This window comes from Oncorhynchus masou, chromosome 6 (assembly GCF_036934945.1).
Source record: "Oncorhynchus masou masou isolate Uvic2021 chromosome 6, UVic_Omas_1.1, whole genome shotgun sequence".
Taxonomy (NCBI): Eukaryota; Metazoa; Chordata; class Actinopteri; order Salmoniformes; family Salmonidae; genus Oncorhynchus; species Oncorhynchus masou.
The window spans coordinates 17,900,207-17,921,481 of NC_088217.1; the positions used below are offsets into that span (position 1 = coordinate 17,900,207).

At 45.9% G+C, this 21,275-nt stretch overlaps 1 protein-coding gene across 1 annotated transcript in view; it reads left to right on the top strand.

The window, feature by feature from the left end:
• Positions 1-1,710: 1,710 nt before the first annotated feature.
• LOC135541445 (plexin-A1-like) overlaps positions 1,711-21,275 on the top strand; it is a 402,887-nt gene continuing 383,322 nt past the window's right edge. The window contains exon 1 of the mRNA XM_064967699.1: positions 1,711-1,858. The gene's annotated coding sequence lies outside the window, so the exon portion shown is untranslated. The remainder of the gene's footprint in view (positions 1,859-21,275) is intronic.

Genomic DNA, 21,275 nt, shown 5'->3' on the forward strand with positions numbered 1-21,275 from the left:
TGATACTGGAGACTGTTATCAGAAGAAACTGTGTAACCTAGCATTTATAATGGCTAAAAAATGCATGGCAATTTATTGGAAGATTGGTTATCCTCCCACAATGGATGGAAGAAATATAAAGTTATGTATCACTGGATGCCTGACATGGAATACTGTACAACAAAAGGAGTCTTTATTGAAAACATGCCCAGGTCAGGGGAGATAACTATTTAGGCAATCCCTAGCTGCTGGGCTGCTCAGTCCTGGCCCTATGGGTTTGCTGTCCTGTTGGTTGTCACTCTGGCCTTGGCCTAACACACCTGAAACCAATAATGAAAGTTTCACTAAAATCCAAAAGCTGAGTGGGGTGTGTTGGGTTGGGGTGCTGCAGTGCCGTGGACCCCTAGGGGCAGGACGAGGTGACCCAGCTATATTGTGTGCAAGTAAAAAGAGCTCTACAGTACTATTAGGCCTATGATATGAATTATATGAAGGGTGTACTGTTTCTGTGTGTTAATGTGTATGTGTTTTTATTAACTTTTGTTTATCCAAACCTTTCCCTTGAGATATCAAAAAAAGGATGTGAAGGAAGTTGTGTTGGGGAGAGAGGCAGCTCGAGCTGGCTGGGCGGTCTGGCTGACATTTGCTATAGACTATGTCTTTGTACTTTATTTGTAAGAGTTGTTCATTTGTTAGGCTATTGGTTGAAGGTGCAACACAATACTGATTATTGAATTACCATTGATCTAGTTCAGTCTTATCAATCACTTAAACATATTTAATAATGATCTCTTACCTAGCTTGATGACTGGGGGCATTTTTGCTTACCCTTTGTTGTTCTAAATAGAGACAACTAGAATGGCCATGGGTCATATTAGATTGTGTAGAATGCAGGAAATGAGCTTCAGATGCCCCCAAAATGGCAGGACCCCGCCAAGTTATGTCCCCCCCACTTCTAAAACCAAAGTTGTGCCCCCGAACAGATCCGTTAGTACATATTTCAACTGCAGATCAGTCAGTACATATTTTGACTGCATGTGTCCAATGTAACTGCTTGCTCTTCTCCTGAGCATGTTAACATTATATGAATAAAAACAAATACAAAGAAAAATAACAACAAAAAACAAACAAATAGCTGCCCTTAAATATTCTCTCTGCTTCCAGACCAAGTTGTATCCTCAAATCATGACAGCCACACACACGCGCACACACACATGCACTTACACGCATGCACACACACACAGAGCCAGGTGGTTGTTGGAATAACTCAGCTATCCCAAAAGCTTCCTTGCCGAGGGACCCATAGAACTGTGCCCAATACACACTTTGTAAGATGTTGAGATTCTGTGAGACTGTTTATGAATATTAACATTTCAGGTTTTAAAGTCACTTCTACTGTCTTAAAAGAACATTTTCTATAGACAGGTCTGTAATGAACCCTGTTTGAACAACCAAGCCTATCCTGAAGCAATAATCTCTCTTATTGAGAAATGTAGACTGGTAATTTGGTATTCATATTGCCTAACCTTATTCATTCCACAGCTCCACCCAGAGAAAATGTCTCTCTCATTTTATGAAACGAGATCAAAGACCAAGAAAGTGAGATTGTTTTGCCAATTACATGCTGTGGCCACAAGCCGACTCGCTGACGCCCTCTGTGGACCATACATGGTATTGGGACAAGACAGCGCATATCCACGCCCCGCTTGCTCACATCGAGGCTGGCTTCTCACTGGAAGCCTCGAGCTCCATTCCTCTCCATTCACAGGAAGGGAGCCGGCGTGGTGAGCGCACTCGTAGTCCGTGAGGAGTGAAAATGTCCTTAAGTTTTGGAATTTAATCATGGCATGGATATCTAACCCAAGGATCACTTGAATTTGTAAGTAGGCCTATCGAGATCAATTTGTGCGTTGTTTGAATTAGATAAGCGTTTATTAGGGGTTGACAAATGTGGGTGTTTTCGCTCCCATGTTAACAGTTTGTCTTGTCTGTTTAACAGTTGCGTCTGACTGCAAGAGTTTGAAGCTTGTGATTTCTAAACAGCCCTTGTACTAGGCGAACAACTGGTTGCGCTTTGGTAACCCGTCTATTTACCTGTGTAGCCTATTGCACTTCACAAGTAGTTGTTTTGCGTGCTGTCTTGGATGCGCATACAACAGTTTTTTGATCAACACCGAAGTGGGAAAACTGCGGATATTGTGTTGTTGGCAAGGGTTGTGTGTTAGGTGTGTGGATGCATCCAGTTTCTGTTCTACAGTACAAGCGCATAGGATACTTAAATAAGCTGAGCAGAAGAGTTCGAGCGTAATTGGGCACTCTACGTCATTGCTGAATTCACCGATGTTTTATCACAAGTCCTTTCCTAACATCCTTATATCCGTGTTGTTTTTATATTTGAACAAACATGGGCAATGACCTATAGTTTAAAAACGGGAAAGCAGACTTGTGTATTAGTTACCTCATTGTAAAGGGAATGCTGTTGCATTGCGTTTTTGAGAAGGAATGTCTCCATAGACTGCATAATTATAGCTATTCACTGACAGACAGACACTGTAGCCTGGAAAAGTATTTCTTGGGCGGTGAGTGGGGAGGCGTGTGGCTCGTGTTTGTCTTTACATTGAAATTCGCGGCATGCTCTCATGTATGGGGTTATTTAATAGGGTTACTTCTTAGTCGTTCTACGCTACTTAAGCTGCGTTTAGACAGGCAGCCCAATTCTGATATTTTTGACCGATCAGATCAACTCTGAACAATATATTATGTGAAAGAATCTGATGTGATTTGTTTAAAATACCAATTATTTAAAAACATATCGGAATTGTCTAGATGCAGCCTAAATGGACGTAAGGGGGTGTAGCATTTCTCATGTGAACCAGTGTGCGGATTTGGAGCAAAAAAAATTGAGTACCCTATTAACTTTAAAATAATGAAAAATGGTGTGTGAAAAGAGCCATAATCTGCTGACTAGTGAGAGGGCAATTTGAAGGCTTTGTTTCAACAGCAATAATTGCATATTGAGGAGTAATAGAAGGATGAGAGTTGTCTGTGGGTGTGTGTTGGTCTACCCCATGCATCGAACGTCCTCTTGAATATGCGCTGCTATAAACTTCTCTATTGCATTTGCCCCCATTTGCCCCCAGTTTTACAATTCAAGAAAACCGACATTGGCTTGGTGGTTAAAGGCTATGACACCTATTCACATGTCAATTATGAAAGATATCAAACCTGAAACAAATGCTTGTTTAGTAGGCGGTACTAGTTGAATGTCACCGACACTAATCAGTCATAGGGTTGGCCTGGCTTTGGCTTGTAAATCACTGAATGACAGACTGGTTGGTCTTCTAGCCTCTGAAAATAATGTCAGATTCCACTGCAGATGGATTGTATCATAGTCTAAACAGCTAATTGCGGCTACAATGTTTCAATGCTGTAGCACTCTATGGCAAGTTGACACAATCAGGTCTCTACAGTGCTACCATTTTACTTGCATATGTGAATACATATTTTTCAGTGCGCCTAGAGAAATTCTAGCTTAATTACCCCAAATAAATATTTATGTGTACCTACATTTTCCAACTTAGGCGCACACGTGCTTGTTGTAAAAAAACGCCAGTGTAGAGCCCTGACAATGTTATCAGTTCACGACCAACAGTGACCAGTGGCAACAATGTAGCTGAATGACACTTGCAGTAGGAATGATGATGCTGCTGCTTTTTGATGCACTTTTTTTCTTCATCTTGAGCCCAACTCACCTGCATGTCTTACCAAGTTGTTGGACAATCTTCTGAGGGGAATTTGATACATTGAACCTGACGTTTTGCTTGATAAATGCAATATCTGCTAAGGTTATATTTTTCTTCTCACTTACACAGAAGCTGTATCTGCCCCATATGGGCATAGTGTAGTTATAACTCCATGGCTTGACTCCATCAGTGCTTGACTTGGACAGGAGCTCACCGGAGCTGAGTACCGGCATCTCAAATGTTCTACTGCTTGAGCTCTTGTTCCTCTTATAGCTCAAAAGTGTTGTGGAGCTCCTGCATCTAAATATAAAAGGTACAGAAACCCCAAATGAGTACCAACACTTATTCCGGTCCAAGTCTACCACTGCCTGTCATCAATTAATTATGTGTGGATCCTCACATTTCATCTTACCATACGTGTCCCTAGTCGCAAATAACGTCCAGAAAATGATTAGCAATCCACCACCCTCGACATGTTATGATACAAATCTGCCTCAATAGACCAGTGTTGGTCTATTTTTTTATTGGATGGCATTTCACTGATCCTGTGTTGCTATCAACTGGAATGAGGATAACCATTATCATGAGCACATACTTGCTGCAGTTGACCTACTTTCTAACTTGATTCTGTAGTGCGAATGGGCAGGGACTCAGTAGCCAGTACTTTCCTCCAGTGTATGTGTGTAGTGTTGGTCGTGTGTGGGTGCGTTTTGGTTGTGTGTGTGTGGGTGCGTTTTGGTTGTGTGTGTGTGGGTGCGTTTTGGTTGTGTGTGTGTGGGTGCGTTTTGGTTGTGTTGTGTGGGTGCGTTTTGGTTGTGTGTGTGTGGGTGCGTTTTGGTTGTGTGTGTGTGGGTGCGTTTTTTGTGTGTGTGTGGGTGCGTTTTGGTTGTGTGTGTGTGGGTGCGTTTTGGTTGTGTGTGTGTGGGTGCGTTTTGGTTGTGTGTGTGGGTGCGTTTTGGTTGTATTTGTGGGTGCGTTTTGGTTGTGTGTGTGTGGGTGCGTTTTGGTTGTGTGTGTGGGTGCGTTTTGGTTGTATTTGTGGGTGCGTTTTGGTTGTGTGTGTGTGTGGGTGCGTTTTGGTTGTGTGTGTGTGGGTGCGTTTTGGTTGTGTGTGTGTGGGTGCGTTTTGGTTGTGTGTGTGTGTGGGTGCGTTTTGGTTGTGTGGGTGCGTTTTGGTTGTGTGTGTGTGGGTGCGTTTTGGTTGTGTGTGTGTGGGTGCGTTTTGGTTGTGTGTGTGTGGGTGCGTTTTGGTTGTGTGTGTGTGGGTGCGTTTTGGTTGTGTGTGTGTGTGGGTGCGTTTTGGTTGTGTGTGTGTGGGTGCCTTTTGGTTGTGTGTGTGGGTGCCTTTTGGTTGTGGTTGTGTGTGGGTGCCTTTTGGTTTTGGTTGTGTGTGGGTGCCTTTTGGTTTTGGTTGTGTGTGCGTGCCTTTTTGTTGTGTGTGGGTGGGTGCCTTTTGGTTGTGTGTGGGTGGGTGCGTTTTGGTTGTGTGGGGGTGGGTGCGTGCCTTTTGGTTGTGTGTGGGTGGGTGCGTGCCTTTTGGTTGTGTGTGGGTGGGTGCGTGCCTTTTGGTTGTGTGGGGGTGGGTGCGTTTTGGTTGTGTGGGGGTGGGTGCGTTTTGGGTTGTGTGGGGGTGGGTGCGTTTATGGTTGTGTGGGGGTGGGTGCGTTTTGGGTTGTGTGGGGGTGGGTGCGTTTTGGGTTGTGTGGGGGTGGGTGCGTTTTGGGTTGTGTGGGGGTGGGTGCGTTTTGGGTTGTGTGGGGGTGGGTGCGTTTTGCGTTGTGTGGGGGTGGGTGCGTTTGGGTTGTGTGGGGGTGCGTTTTGGGTTGTGTGGGGGTGGGTGCTTTTTGGTCGCGTGGGTGTGCATTTGGGTTGTCGTGGGTGTGGGTGTGTTTTGTGTGTGTGTGTGTGTGCGTGCGAATATGTTGGTCATGTGCGTCCGCGTGTGTGTGCGTTTTCGGTGTGTGTGGGGCGTTGGTCGCGTTTGGGTGTGTGGCGTTGGTCGCGTGTGTTTGGTGGGGTTGGTCGCGCGTTGGTGTGTGTGGTGCGGGTTGGTGCGCGTTGGCGCACACGTGCGCTTTGGTCGCGCGTGTTGGTCGTGTGTGTGTGTGCGAATATGTTGGTCGTGTGTGTGTGCGAATATGTTGGTCATGTGTGCGTGCGCTCGTGATGGTCGTGTGTGTGCATGCGCATGTGTGCGTTAGCCGTGTGTGTATGTGTGACTGTCATGTGCATGCACGTGTTGGTTGTGTGTGTGTGCGTGCGCGTGTTGGTTGTGTGTGTGCGGGTTGGTCGCGTGTGTGTGTGGGTTGGTCGCGCGCGTGTGCGGGTTGGTCGCGCGTGTGTGTGCGGGTTGGTCGCGCGCGCGTGTGGGTCGCGCGCGTGTGGGTCGCGCGAGCGCACACGTGCGCTTTGGTCGCGCGTGTTGGTCGTGTGTGTGTGTGCGAATATGTTGGTCGTGTGTGTGTGCGAATATGTTGGTCATGTGTGCGTGCGCTCGTGATGGTCGTGTGTGTGCATGCGCATGTGTGCGTTAGCCGTGTGTGTATGTGTGACTGTCATGTGCATGCACGTGTTGGTTGTGTGTGTGCGTGCGCGTGTTGGTTGTGTGTGTGCACGTGTTGGTTGTGTGTGTGCGCGTGTTGGTTGTTGGTTGTGTGTGTGCGTGTTGGTTGTGTGTGTGTGCGTGTTGGTTGTGTGTGTGTGCGTGTTGGTTGTGTGTGTGTGCGTGTTGGTGTGTGTGTGTGCGTGTTGGTTGTGTGTGTGTGCGTGTTGGTTGTGTGTGTGCGCGTGTTGGTTGTTGGTTGTGTGTGTGTGTGTGCGTGTTGGTTGTGTGTGTGTGCGTGTTGGTTGTGTGTGTGCGCGTGTTGGTTGTGTGTGTGCGCGTGTTGGTTGTGTGTGTGCGCGTGTTGGTTGTGTGTGTGCGCGTGTTGGTTGTGTGTGTGCGCGTGTTGGTTGTGTGTGTGCGCGTGTTGGTTGTGTGTGTGCGCGTGTTGGTTGTGTGTGTGCGCGTGTTGGTTGTGTGTGTGTGTGCGTGTTGGTTGTGTGTGTGCGCGCGTGTTGGTCTAGCGCGTTGGTGTGATGATCATGTGCATGCGCACGTTGGTAGTGCGTGTGCAGGATGATCGTGCGCGCGTGTTTTTGTGCGTGTTGGTCTAGCATGTTGGTTGTGTGTGTGTGTGTGTGCGTTTGGTTGTGTGTGTGCGCGTTGGTTGTGTGTGTGTGCGCAAGTTGGTTGTGTGTGTGCGCGTGTTGGTCTAGCATGTTGGTCTCGTGTGTGCGTGCACGTTGGGCGTTTGTTGGTAGTCTCCTGTGTGTGTGTGTGCATTTTAGTGTGTGTGTGTGTGTGTGCGCGCTTCATGTGCGCGTGTTGGGTGTTTGTTGTTGGTCTCGTGTGTGTGTGTGTGCGCGCTTCATGTGCGCGTGTTGGGTGTTTGTTGTTGGTCTCCTGTGTGTGTGTGTGTGTGTGTGCGCGCTTCATGTGCGCGTGTTGGGTGTTTGTTGTTGGTCTCTGTGTGTGTGTGTGTGTGCGCGCTTCATGTGCGCGTGTTGGGTGTTTGTTGTTGGTCTCCTGTGTGTGTGTGTGTGTGTGTGTGTGTGTGTGTGTGCATATTGGTCTCTTTTCAGGGCACCTTGACTGCCAGACATTTTAAACGGGTGTGACAACCTCATCCTGATAAAAAAATAATAATCTCTCCCTCCTTCACTCCTGCTGTTTCTTTCTCTCTTGCTGTTTCTTTCTCTCTTGCTGTTATTCTCCCACTCTTTCGCTTTCCCTCGATCTTCCTTCAGGCCCTCCCTCTTTTCCTACTGTCAGTGCTGAGTGTTTTCCCCTCTGCGGAGTGCCCCTACTTTCATCATGTTCTTAGTTCTGGCACGATTTCCACATTTTGGAATCTCCACTTCCCCTCTCTCTGTTTGAACTTCTCTTAGTTGTGGGTTTCGGCTCATTAGGTCAAATCCTTCACTTATTATAGTGTCAAAATGTACTACAAAGTGTCAGAAGGATAATTTTGGTCATGAAGTCAGTCTCATCCAAAACTGAGATTTGCGAGTTGATTGGAAAACATGGTATGTCACAGAGTTAAGGGTACCGTAATAGTTTTCCTCATGTTGGGTTTATCTCAATCCTGACGAACTTTGCTTCAGTTTCACACCATCTGGCTGAAGACCTGGTTAGACATTTCAAGTTATCTAGAAGGATGAGTGACTGTAACTGTGTACTGTTTTGGCAGAGTGAATGTGGAAACACTTGCCACGTGCGAGCACACACGAGACACCCACGCTAAACCCCCCCCCAAGACAACTCTCATTTGGCTTCAATCATGGCCGCTGCATTTCTTAATTAACCTGCTGAAAAATGAGGCCAAATCAGGAATTTCGGCCCTCCTTTAAAGATGATTGAGGCTTCCTCAATAGAGCGTCATGGAATATCTGCTTTCCTATACGTACCGGTGGAGGTGTTATGTTTTTGGGGTTGTGGGCCAAGTCGAGGCTTGGAGGTGGGTTGTAGTTTTACCTTCTTCCTCTCTTAAATCTTTAGCCCTTCCCTCACTCTTTCTTCTCTCTGTTCCTCCGCTTCTCTCTTCCCCTTCCCTCACTCTTTCTTCTCTCTGTTCCTCCGCTTCTCTCTTCCCCTTCCCTCACTCTTTCCTCTCTCTGTTCCTCCGCTTCTCTCTTCCCCTTCCCTCACTCTTTCCTCTCTCTGTTCCTCTGCTTCTCTCTTCCCTCACTCTTTCTTCTCTCTGTTCCTCCGCTTCTCTCTTCCCCTTCCCTCACTCTTTCTCTCTCTGTTCCTGTTCCCCTCCCTCACTCTCCTCTCTCTGTTCCCCTTCTCTCTTCCCCTCACTCTTTCCTCTCTCTGTTCCTCCGCTTCTCTCTTCCCCTTCCCTCACTCTTTCCTCTCTCTGTTCCTCCGCTTCTCTCTTCCCCTTCCCTCACTCTTTCCTCTCTCTGTTCCTCCTGTTCCTGTCTTCTCCCTTCCTCACTCTTTCCTCTCTCTGTTCCTCTGCTTCTCTCTTCCCCTTCCCTCACTCTTTCTCTCTCTGTTCCTCCGCTTCTCTCTTCCCCTTCCCTCACTCTTTCCTCTCTCTGTTCCTCCGCTTCTCTCTTCCCTCACTCTTTCCTCTCTCTGTTCCTGCTTCTCTCTTCCCTTCCCTCACTCTTTCCTCTCTCTGTTCCTCTGCTTCTCTCTTCCCCTTCCCTCACTCTTTGGTTGTTCCTCCTGTTCCCGCTTCTCTCTTCCCCTTCCCTCACTCTTTCCTCTCTCTGTTCCTCCGCTTCTCTCTTCCCCTTCCTCACTCTTTCTTCTCTCTGTTCCTCCGCTTCTCTCTTCCCCTTCCCTCACTCTTTCCTCTCTCTGTTCCTCCGCTTCTCTCTTCCCCTTCCCTCACTCTTTCCTCTCTCTGTTCCTCCGCTCTGTTCCTCCGCTTCTCTCTTCCCCTTCCCTCACTCTTTCCTCTCTCTGTTCCTCCGCTTCTCTCTTCCCCTTCCCTCACTCTTTCCTCTCTTTCCTCCGCTTCTCTCTTCCCACTGTCTGTTCCTCCGCTTCTCTCTTCCCCTTCCCTCCTCTTTCCTCTCTCTGTTCCTCCGCTTCTCTCTTCCCCTTCCCTCACTCTTTCCTCTCTGTTCCTCCGCTTCTCTCTTCCCTTGCTCTTTCCTCTCTCTGTTCCTCTCTCTCTCTTCCCCTTCCCTCACTCTTTCCCTCTCTGTTCCTCCGCTTCTCTCTTCCCCTTCCCTCACTCTTTCCTCTCTGTTCTCTCTAGCTTTCCCTCTCTGTTCCTCCGCTTCTCTCTTTCACTCTTTCCTCTCTCTGTTCCTCCGCTTCTCTCTTCCCTCACTCTTTCCTCTCTCTGTTCTGCTTCTCTCTTCCCTCACTCTTTCCTCTCTCTGTTCCGCTTCTCTCTTCCCTCACTCTTTCCTCTCTGTTCCTCCGCTTCTCTCTTCCCCTCACTGTCTCTCTGTTCCTCCGCTTCTCTCTTCCCTCACTCTTTCCCCTCTCTGTTCCTCCGCTTCTCTCTTCCCTCACTTCCCTCTCTCTGTTCCTCCGCTTCTCTCTTCCCTCACTCTTTCCTCTCTCTGTTCCTCCGCTTCTCTCTTCCCTCACTCTTTCCTCTCTGTTCCTCCGCTTCTCTCTTCCCCTTCCCTCACTCTTTCCTCTCTCTGTTCCTCCGCTTCTCTCTTCCCTCACTCTTTCCTCTCTCTGTTCCGCTTCTCTCTTCCCTCACTCTTTCCTCTCTCTGTTCCTCCGCTGTCTCTCTCTTCTTCCCTCACTCTGTTCCTCTGTCTGTTCCTCCGTTCTCTCTTCCCCTTCCCTCACTCTTTCCTCTCTCTGTGCTTCTCTCTTCCCCTTCCCTCACTCTTTCCTCTCTCTGTTCCTGTCTCTCTTCCCCTTCCCTCACTCTTTCCCTCTCTGTTCCTGCTTCCCTTCCCTCACTCTTTTCTTGTTCCTCCTTCTTCCCCTTCCCTCACTCTTTCCTCTCTCTGTTCCTCCGCTTCTCTCTTCCCCTTCCCTCACTCTTTCCTCTCTTTCTTCCCTCCCTCACTCTTTCCTCTCTCTGTTCCTCCGCTTCTCTCTTCCCCTTCCCTCACTCTTTCTCTCTCCCTCCCTTCTGTTCCTCCTGCTCCCTTCCCTCACTCTTTCCTCTCTCTCCTGCTTTCTCTATTCTTCCTCACTCTTTCCGCTTCTCTCTTCCCCTTCCCTCACTCTTTCCTCTCTCTGTTCCTCCGATCTTCCTTCTCTTTCCTCTCTCTGGCTTCTCTCTCTTCCCCTTCCCTCACTCTTTCCTCTCTCCTCCGCTTCTCTCTTCCCCTTCCCTCACTCAGTGCTCTGTTCCTGTTTTCACTCCTCTCTCTGTTCCTCCGCTTCTCTCTTCCCCTTCCCTCACTCTTTCCTCTCTCTGTTCCTGCTTCTCTCTTCCCCTTCCCCCCTCTGTTCCTTTCATCATGTTCTTCTGTTCTCCGCTTCGATTTCCACATTCCCTCTCTGGAATCTTTCCTCTGTTCCCTTCTCTCTGTTTGAACTTTCTCTCTAGTTCCTCTCTGGGTATCTCTCATTACTCTTTCCTCTCTCTGTCAAATCCCTCACTCTTTCCTCTCTGTTCCTGTCAAAATGTACTACAAAGTGTCTTCCCCTTCCCTCACTCTTTCCTCTCTCTGTTCCTCCGCTCTCTCTTCCCTTCCCTCACTCTTTCTCTCTCTGTTCCTCCGCTTCTCTCTTCCCCTTCCCTCACTCTTTCCTCTCTCTGTTCCTCCGCTTTCTTCCCCTTCCTCACTCTTTCCTCTCTCTGTTCCTCCGCTTCTCTCTTCCCCTTCCCTCACTCTTTCCTCTCTCTGTTCCTCCGCTTCTCTCTTCCCCTTCCCTCACTCTTTCCTCTTCTGTTCTCTTCTCTCCTTCCCTCACTCTTTCCTCTCTCTGTTCCTCCGCTTCTCTCTTCCCTTCCCTCACTCTTTCTCTCTCTGTTCCTCCGCTTCTCTCTTCCCCTTCCCTCACTCTTTTCTCTGTTCCTCCGCTTCATCTTCCCCTTCCCTCACTCAGAGTTCTCTGTTCCTCCGTTCTCTCTTCTCCCTTCCTCACTCTTTCCTCTTCCTATCTCTGTTCCTGCTTCTCTCTTCCCCTTCCCTCACTCTTTCCTCTCTTTCCTCAGCTTCTTCTTCCCTCACTCACCTCTCTCTGAAGACCTCTGTTCCTTCTCTCTTCCCTCACTCTTTCCTCTCTGTTCCTCCGCTTCTCTCTTCCCCTTCCCTCACTCTTTCCTCTCTCTGTTCCTGCTTCTCTCTTCCCTTGTACTCTTTTCTCTCTGTTCCTGCTTTCTCTTCTTCCTCACTCTTTCCTCTCTCTGGAAACTTCTTCCCCTTCCCTCACTCTTTCCTCTCTCTGTTCCTCCGCTTCTCTCTTCCCCTCCGCTAAACCTTCCCCTTCCCTCACTCTCATTTCCTCTCTCTGTTCAATCCTCCATTTCTTAATTAACCTGCTGAAAAATCTTCCCCTTCCCTCACTCTTTCCTCTCTCTGTTCCTCCGCTTCTCTCATGGAATACTTCCCTCACTCTTTCCTCTCTCTGTTCCTCCGCTTCTCTCTTCCCCTTCCCTCACTCTTTCCTCTCTCTGTTCCTGCTTCTCTCTTCCCCTTCCTCACTCTTTCCTCTCTCTGTTCCTCCGCTTCTCTCTTCCCCTTCCCTCACTCTTTCCTCTCTCTGTGGGCCAAGTCGAGGCTTCTCTCTTCCCCTTCCCTCACTCTTTCTCTCTCTGTTCTGCTTCTCTCTTCCCCTTCCCTCACTCTTTCCTCTCTCTGTTCCTCCGCTTCTCTCTTCCCCTTCCCTCACTCTTTCACTCTCTCTCTGTTCCTCCGCTTCCTCTCTTCCCCTTCCCTCACTCTTTCCTCTCTCCTGTTCCTCCGCTTCTCTCTTCCCCCCTTTTCCCTCACTCTTTCCTCTCTCTGTTCCTCCGCTTCTACTCTTCCCCTTCCCTCACTCTTTCCTCTCTCTGTTCCTCCGCTTCTCTCTTCCCCTCACTCTCTTTCCTTCTCTCTTCCCCTTCCCTCACTCTTTCCTCTCTCTGTTCCTGCTTCTCTCTTCCCTCACTCTTTCCTCTCTCTGTTCTCTGTTCCTCCGCTTCTCTCTTCCCTCACCTTTCACTCTCTGTTCTGCTTCTCTCTTCCCCTTCCCTCACTCTTTCCCTCTCTGTTCCTCCTTCTTCTCCCCTTCCCTCACTCTTTCCTCTCTCTGTTCCGCTTCTCTCTTCCCTCACTCTTTCCTCTCTCTGTTCCGCTTCTCTCTTCCCTCACTCTTTCCTCTCTCTTCCCTCACTCTTTCCTCTCTCTGTTCCGCTTCTCTCTTCCCTCACTCTTCCCTCACTCTTCCCTCACTCTTTCCTCTCTCTGTTCCGCTTCTCTCTTCCCTCACTCGTTCCTCTCTCTGTTCCGCTTCTCTCTTCTTTCCTCTGTTTCTCTGCTTCTCTCTTCCCTTCCCTCACTCTTTCCTCTCTCTGTTCCTCCGCTTCTCTCTTCTCCTTTTGTTTGTTTTTCTTCCGTTGCCTGTCGGTCTCACTCTTTCCTCTCTCTGGCTGCGCTGTTCCTGCTTCTCTCTTCCCTCACTCTTTCCTCTCTCTGTTCCGCTTCTCTCTTCCCTCACTCTTTCCTCTCCGTTTCTCTGCTTCTCTCTTCCCTTCCCTCACTATTTCCTCTCTCTGTTCCTCCGCTTCTCTCTTCTCCTTTTGTTTGTTTTTCTTCCGTTGCCTGTCGGTCTCGGGCTGCGCTGCCTGTCGGTCTCGGGCTGCGCTGGCTGTGTCACGCTCTCTCTCACTCGTTCTCTCACTATCCTTTTGAACAGACCCCAGGATGGTTGATAATTAGAGGTCGACCGAATATGATTTTTCAACGCCGATACAGATTAATGGAGGATCAAAAAAAAGCCGATAATGATTAAACTGACAATTTTTTTATGTAATATATATATTTGTAATAATGACAATTACAACAATACTGAATGAACACTTATTTTAACTTAATATAATACATCAATAAAATCAATATAGTCTCAAATAAATAATGAAACGTGTTCAATTTGGTTTAAATAATGCAAAAACAAAGTGTTGGAGAAGAAAGTAAATGTGCAATATGTGCCATGTAAGAAAGCTAACGTTTAAGTTCTTTGCTTAGAACATATGAAAGCTGGTGGTTCCTTTTAACATGAGTCTTCAATATTCCCAGGTAAGAAGTTTTAGGTTGAAGTTATTATAGGAATTATAGACTATTTCTCTCTCTACCATTTGTATTATATAAACCTTTGACTATTGGATGTTCTTATAGGCACTATAGAATTGCCAGTGTAACAGTATAGCTTCCGTTCCTCTCCTCGCCCCTACCTGGGCTTGAACCAGGGACACATCTACAACTGACTCCCACAAAGCATCGTTGCCCATCGCTCCACAAAAGCCGCAGCCCTTGCAGAGCAAGGGGAACAACTACTTCAAGGTCTCAGAGTGAGTGACGTCACTGATTGAAACGCTATTTGCGTGCACCCAGCTAACTAGCTAGCCATTTCAGATCAGTTGCACAGGCACCACTTGGCCCATCAAACGACAAAAACGCTTCCCTTCTTCCTCTGCTGAGGGAACAGTTGGTCAATGGAGCTGTCCAGGAAGTGTATCGATCAGGAAGTCACCGGTTAAAGTTACCGTTCAGACATCTGGAGGATGAGTAACTGCCAACCTGCAGTCCCACACACCCCGAAGCCAGGGTCTTTTTCAGGAGGGCAATTGTTTTAACATGGAAAGCGGAAACGCATGTTTCTTTTTGGACCAGTTAATCCCTCGTTTTAGTCTGTTTCCTTAAATTTGGTGCTTAACTTCATGCGACGAGCAATCCGGGATCCTATTTATAGCCTCAAGCTCATTAGCATAACGCAACGTTAACTATTCATGAAAATCGCAAATGAAATAAATATATTTGCTCTCAAGCTTAGACTTTTGTTAACAACTGTCATCTCAGATTTTCAAAATATGCTTTTCAACCATAGCTAAACAAGCATTTGTGTAAGAGTATTGATAGCTAGCATAGCTATAAGCCTAGAATTCAGCCAGCAACATTTTCACAAAAACAAGAAAAGCATTCAAATAAAATCCTTTACCTTTGAAGAACTTGGGATGTTTTCAATGAGGAGACTCTGTTAGATAGCAAATGTTCAGTTTTTCCTGAAAGATTCTTTGTGTAGGAGAAATCGCTCCGTTTTGTACATCACTTTTGGCTACCAAAAAACCCGAAAATTCAGTCACAAAAAAGCCAAACTTTTTTCCAAATTAACTCCATAATATCGACTGAAACATGGCAAACGTTGTTTAGAATCAATCCTCAAGGTGTTTTTCACATATCTCTTCATTGATATATCGTTCGTGGAAGTCTGCTTTCTTCTCTGAATTAAATGGTAAAATACTTGCAGCTGAGGTTTACGCACCAATTTCGACGCAGGACACTGGGCGGACACCTGGTAAATGTGGTCTCTTATGGTCAATCTTCCAATGATATGCCTACAAATACGTCACAATGCTGCAGACACCTTGGGGAAACGGCAGAAATTGTGGGCTCATTCCTGGCGCATTCACAGCCATATAAGGAGACATTGGAAAACAGCGCTTCAAAAATTTTGCTCATTTCCTGTTTGAAGTTTCATATTGGTTTCGCCTGTAGCATCAGTTCTGTGGCACTCACAGATAATATCTTTGCAGTTTTGGAAATGTCAGTGTTTTCTTTCCAAAGCTGTCAATTATATGCATAGTCGCATCTTTTCTTGACAAAATATCTTGTTTAAAACGGGAATGTTTTTTTATCCAAAAATGAAATACTGCCCCTAGTTCAAAGAGGTTAATAAACAGAACCCAGGGTTTCCCAAAGCCCTGTTCTTTGCGTTAATCAAGTTTTTATTTCAGGAGATGGAAGTCCTCCACCAGAGCAAATATTGAATCCCTGGAAAACCATTAATTGCCAAAAACAGTGAACGTAGGTCTTCATGAAATAGAATATTGTTGGTAGAATGCTGTTGATGCTGCTGCTGTTGATGATGATATTTTCAAAAAGGTTGGGGGAACCTAGTGGTTGCTTGTAGTGCTCAGTGAAGTCGGTGTGTGTGTGTGGCTTTTGTTGAAGCACCACAATTTCTGTGCAACATACAGAACTAAAAAGGCCTTAGTTTGTCTCTGCCTTCCTATTTCTCAGGTCTCCTCTGTGGGGAAGATTAAATGGAGAATAGTTTACATAAGCACTGCAGGCATTTATTGTTGCAATTAATGTTAATGGTGCAGCAGGCTCGCTATAAAATTGCCTCGTCTCCTCTGCAGTACCTGCCTTGGGCCTAGCCCTCTCTTAGTTTGTTTTATTTACAGAGGGGAATTTAAATAATTCACTAGCCTGTAAATAAGACAAATAGAACTCAGTGCTGGGCCTTTTAGAGCCACTTGCCCAGGGAAAGCATGGCCGCCATGCCCCTATAAATCAGGTGAGGTGTGACGACGTAAAGGAGAGACGGGAAGGCTCTTTTGAGGGAGGTAACATCACTGCTTTGCCTTCAGGCAGTGTGTGAGAGAGAGAAGCAGAGTGTGTGGAATTGTACACATGCACACCACCCACTCTAAAGTCAGCACCTGTGTATGTACATCTGGTACAAAAGTGTTAATTTATTCATTTTGTTTCCTCAGAAGTGGCCTGCGTCAGGTAGTTAGGTGTGTGGGTATGTGTTAAAAAGACCAGTCACTTCACAGTGAAATAGTTGATACCAAATCTAGCTGTGGTGTTGGTTAAATGAATGAATGAATTCCTGGAAGTTGGTGATAGCCACTGGAAGATTCATTTATTTTTCCCAGTAATGTAGATTAGAATCACTAGTTCATGTTCCAGGCTCTCACCACACTAGCTAAACTCCTGGTGACGTTTTGCTCCTAATCTCTCTGTTGTGTCTATCTCTGCCTGAGGAATATCTGCAATTCCAAGCACTGACTGTTACGCGGAGCGAACTGTAGATAAACTGTAGATAAGAGCAGCGCGTGGAACTGATACGCAAGTCAGTCAGGTGCTATCTGGAACGAGACCCCAACTCCACTCGCGGTGTTTCTCAACTCCATTCCCGGGTACTCACTCCATGGGATCTGCACCTTTTGTTTTGATCTAGCTCAGCTCTAACAGATTCAACTGGTCATCAAGCCCTTTGAATATTTGAATCAGAAATGTAAGTGGGGAAAACACTGCACACCCCGTGGGTTCTCCCAGCTGGACTGATGTCAAGGTCGACCGATTCTGATTTTTCAAGCTGATACTGATTAGTGGAGGACCAAAAAAAGCCGAATCCGATTATTCGGCCGATTTTAATTGTATTTTTTATTTGTAATAATGACAATTGCAACAATACTGAATGAACACATATTTTAACTTAATATAATACATCAATAAAATCTATTTAGCCTCAAATAAATAATGAAACGTTCAATTTGGTTTAAATAATGCAAAAACAAAGTGTTGATCGACCACAGATACTGTGTTACCAGATCATTTTTTCCACCTTAAGGCTACCGCTAATTTGCTAAACAGCCTTCGCTGTTGCAAAGCGATGCAAAGGTTTCCAATGGTTAGTGGGTCAAAGACATGTTTCCATCCTATTGGAAGGAGACCCATTGCCGTTGCAGGTATTTGGTTTTGTTCCAGCACTAACACACCTGATTCATTTGGTCAACTAATCTTCGATCCCATTTGTTGAATCTGTTGTACTACTTCTGGAGTAGAATACACAAGTGCAATGGCTGTGGGTCTGAACGGATTGGGAAACACTTTGTTAACTGATGTGAACACTTCATTAGCCAAAGTTCTTAGGAGATTTGGAGGCTCTCTGTTTCTCCTTGAGGGAAACGTGCTTCAGGATCATAAGATCCCCCCCCCTCTTTCCCAACCTCCCTCCCTCCCTCCTGCCCTTCTCCTTTAGCTTGTGAAGTGAAAAGCCACTCCAGCCATGTCGTGCAGAACATTGACTAGGCTAATTCCTTTAGGGGATACCACCCCACTCATGGGCATACACCCCACCCTCCCTAAAAATCTGGGAATAATTATTGCTGGGGAGTCAATGTGGAGACAGGGGAGGATTGCGGGGGAATACCGAGAGTGGGGGAGGAGGGAAGGTCAAAGTTTAGACAGATCCCTCTTTAAGGTGGAAGGCTGGCCTTTGACAACCCCACCATTCGTTCTGCATACGTGGTTACATCAACCCCCAGGACCTGTCATTGAGGTCAGGAATATACCAGCTCACTGGGGAAAAGGAGGTGGACACTGGAGAAGGGGGGATAACATAACATCAGACTTCTCAGTGTTAGTCATTGCTGATTCAATGATTCAAGTCAATTGTTGTGCATGTGATGCACACGCATGCTCCCTTCTAGATGGTGGGAGTGATTTGGTTAAGGAACAGCCATGTGACCACTAGGGCCCAAACATGAATCAATGCAGACGGAGGTGATATGATTGAATTGAATTGTGCAGCAGGTGTCTATTGTTGAGCACTGCATTCCTATTAAATGGGGTGTGTAACTTGTGATTGGTATGTTGTGCTTTCTCTCTTTCTCTTTCCTTCCCCCTCTCAGTTCCCCTATAAACCATCCTAAGTGAGTGCTTGAGGAATGTGGTTGTTCCAGTTGATCGACCCATCATCCATTGTTACCGGTGTTTTTTTAATGGACCGGTCATGGCCTTTGGTATGTCATCAGACTCTGTCTGTTATGATGGGGGGTATGTCTTCAGTGAGGTGAAACGTTCTAAATGTTGCAGATAGAAATGCTATGTATAGAGTAGGGCTGTGCCTGGTATGTATAGAGTAGGGCTGTGCCTGGTATGTATAGAGTAGGGCTGTGCCTGGTATGTATAGAGTAGGGCTGTGCCTGGTATGTATAGAGTAGGGCTGTGCCTGGTATGTATAGATGTAGGGCTGTGCCTGGTATGTATAGAGTAGGGCTGTGCCTGGTATGTATAGAGTAGGGCTGTGCCTGGTATGTATAGAGTAGGGCTGTGCCTGGTATGTATAGAGTAGGGCTGTGCCTGGTATGTATAGAGTAGGGCTGTGCCTGGTATGTATAGAGTAGGGCTGTGCCTGGTATGTATAGAGTAGGGCTGTGCCTGGTATGTATAGAGTAGGGCTGTGCCTGGTATGTACAGTTTAAGTTGGAAGTTTACATACAACTTAGCCAAATACATTTAAACTCAGTTTTTCACAATTCCTGACATTTAATCTGAGTAAAAATTCCCTGTTTTAGGTCAGTTAGGATCACCACTTTATTTTAAAAATGTGAAATGTCAGAATAATAGTAGAGAATGATTTATTTCAGCTTTTATTTATTTTCATCACATTCGCAGTGGGTCAGAAGTTCACATTCCCAGTGGGTCAGAGGTTTACATAGACTCAATTAGTATTTGGAAGCATTGTCTTTAAATTGTTTAACTTGGGTCAAGCATTTTGGGGAGCCTTCCACAACCTTCCCATAATACATTGGGTTAATTTTGGCCCATTTCTCCTGACAGAGCTGGTTTATAGGCCTCCTTACTCGCACATGCTTTTTCAGTTCTGCCCACAAATTTTCTATAGGATTGAGGTCAGGGCTTTGTGATTGCCACTCCAATACCTTAGCTTTGTTGTCCTTAAGCTATTTTGCCACACCTTTGGAAGTATGCTTGGGGTCATTTGTCTATTTGGAAGACCTATTTGCGACCAAGCTTTAACTTCCTGACTCGTGTCTTGAGATATTTCTTCAATCTATCCACGTAATTTTCCATCCTCATGATGCCACCTATTTTGTGTAGTGCACCAGCCCCTCCTGCAGCAAAGCACCCCCACAACATGATGCTGCCACTAGAGGTCGACCGATTAATCGGAATGCCGGAAATCTGTATTTTTGAGCGCCAATTTTTTAAACTTTTTTTTTATACCTTTATTTAACTAGGCAAGTCAGTTAAGAACACATTCTTATTTTCAATGACGGCCTAGGAACGGTGGGTTAACTGCCTCGTTCAAGGGCAGAACGACAGATTTCCACCTTGTCAGCTCGGGGGATCCAATCTTGCAAACTTACAGTTAACTAGTCCAACGCAATAATGACCTGCCTCTCTCTCTCGTTGCACTCCACAAGGAGACTGCCTGTTTTGAGAATGCAGTAAGCCAAGGTAAGTTGCTAGCTAGCATTAAACGTATCTTATAAAAAACAATCAATCATAATCACTAGTTAACTACACATGGTTGATGATATTACTAGATATTATCTAGCGTGTCCTGCGTTGCATATAATCTGACTGAGAATACAAGCATACTTAGATACTTGTATCTGACTGAGCGGTGGTAGGCAGAAGCAGGCGCGTAAACATTAATTCAAACAGCACTTTTGTGCGTTTCGCCAGCATCTCTTCGTTGTGGGTCAAGCATTGCACTGTTTATGACTTCAAGCCTATCATCTCCCGAGATGAGGCTGGTGTAACCGAAATGAAATGGCTAGCTAGTTAACGCTCACTAATAGCATTTCAAATGTCACTCGCTCTGAGCCTTCTAGTAGTTGTTCCCCTTGCTCTGCATGGGTAACGCTGCTTCGATGGTGGCTGTTGTCGTTGTGTTGCTGGTTCGAGCCCAGGGAGGAGCGAGGAGAGGGACGGAAGCTATACTGTTGAAAAATCCTAATCGGTTGACCTCTTGCTGCCACCCCCGTACTTCACAGTTGGGATGGTGTTCTTCGGTTTGCCTCCCCCCTTTTCCTCCAAACATAATGATTGTCATTATGGCCAAACAGTTCTATTTTTGTTTAATCAGACCAGAGCACATTTCTCCAAAAAGTACGATCTTTGTCCCCATGTGCAGTTGCAAACCGTAGTCTGGCTTTTTTTGATGGCGGGTTTGGAGAAGTGGCTTCTTCCTTGCTGAGGGACCTTTCAGGTTAAGTCGATATAGGACTTGTTTTACTGTGGATTTAGATACTTTTGTACCTGTTTCCTCCAGCATCTTCACAAGGTCCTTTGCTGTTGTTCTGGAATTGATTTGCACTTTTTGCACCAAAGAACGTGTTTCCTTCATGAGCGGTATGACGGCTGCGTGGTCCCGTGGTGTTTATACTTGCGTACTATTGTTTGTACAGATGAACGTGGTACCTTCAGGCATTTGAAAATTGCTCCCAAGGATGAACCAGACTTATGGAGGTCTATCATTCTTTTTTTCTAATGGCTGATTTCTTTTGATTTTACCATGATGTCAAGAAAAGTGGCACTGATTCTTGAAGGTAGGCCTTGAAATACATCCACAGGTACACCTCTAATTGACTCAAATGATGTCAGCTAGCCTACCAGAATCTTCTAAAGCCATGACATCAATTTCTGGAATTTTCCAAGCTATTTAACTTCTTATGGCTGAGATCCTGTTACCGGGAGCGATATAACAACATCCAGTGAAAGTACAGAGCGCCATTTTCAAAATAACAGAAATCTCATAATTAAAATTCCTCAAACATACATGTATTTTCTATCGTTTTCAAGGTAGTATTGTTGTTAATCCCACCACAGTGTCCGATTTCAAACAGGATTTACGGGGGAAAGCACCACAAACGATTGTTAGGTCTTCAACAACTTACTAAAATACACAGCCAATTTTACCAGCCAAAGAGAGATCTTTATCAGATGACACTCATATGACTTCATGTTACACAATACATGCATTTTCTTTTTATAAAGTTCATATTTATATCAGAAAATCTGAGTTTTCATTGGCGCACTACATTCACTAGTTCCAAAAACATCCAGTGATTTTGCATAGCCACATCATTCAACAGATGTACTCATCATAAATGTAGATGATAATACAGGTTATACACATGGAATTATAGATATACCTCTCCTTAATGCAACCGCTGTGTCTGATTTTTTTTTTTTTAAACGTATGGAAAAAGAAACCCATGCAATAATCTGAGACTGCGCTCAGAAGTAAAAACACCACAGCCGCAAAGATGGCGTCAACAAAAACAAGAAATTACATGATAAATATTCCCTTACCTTTGATGA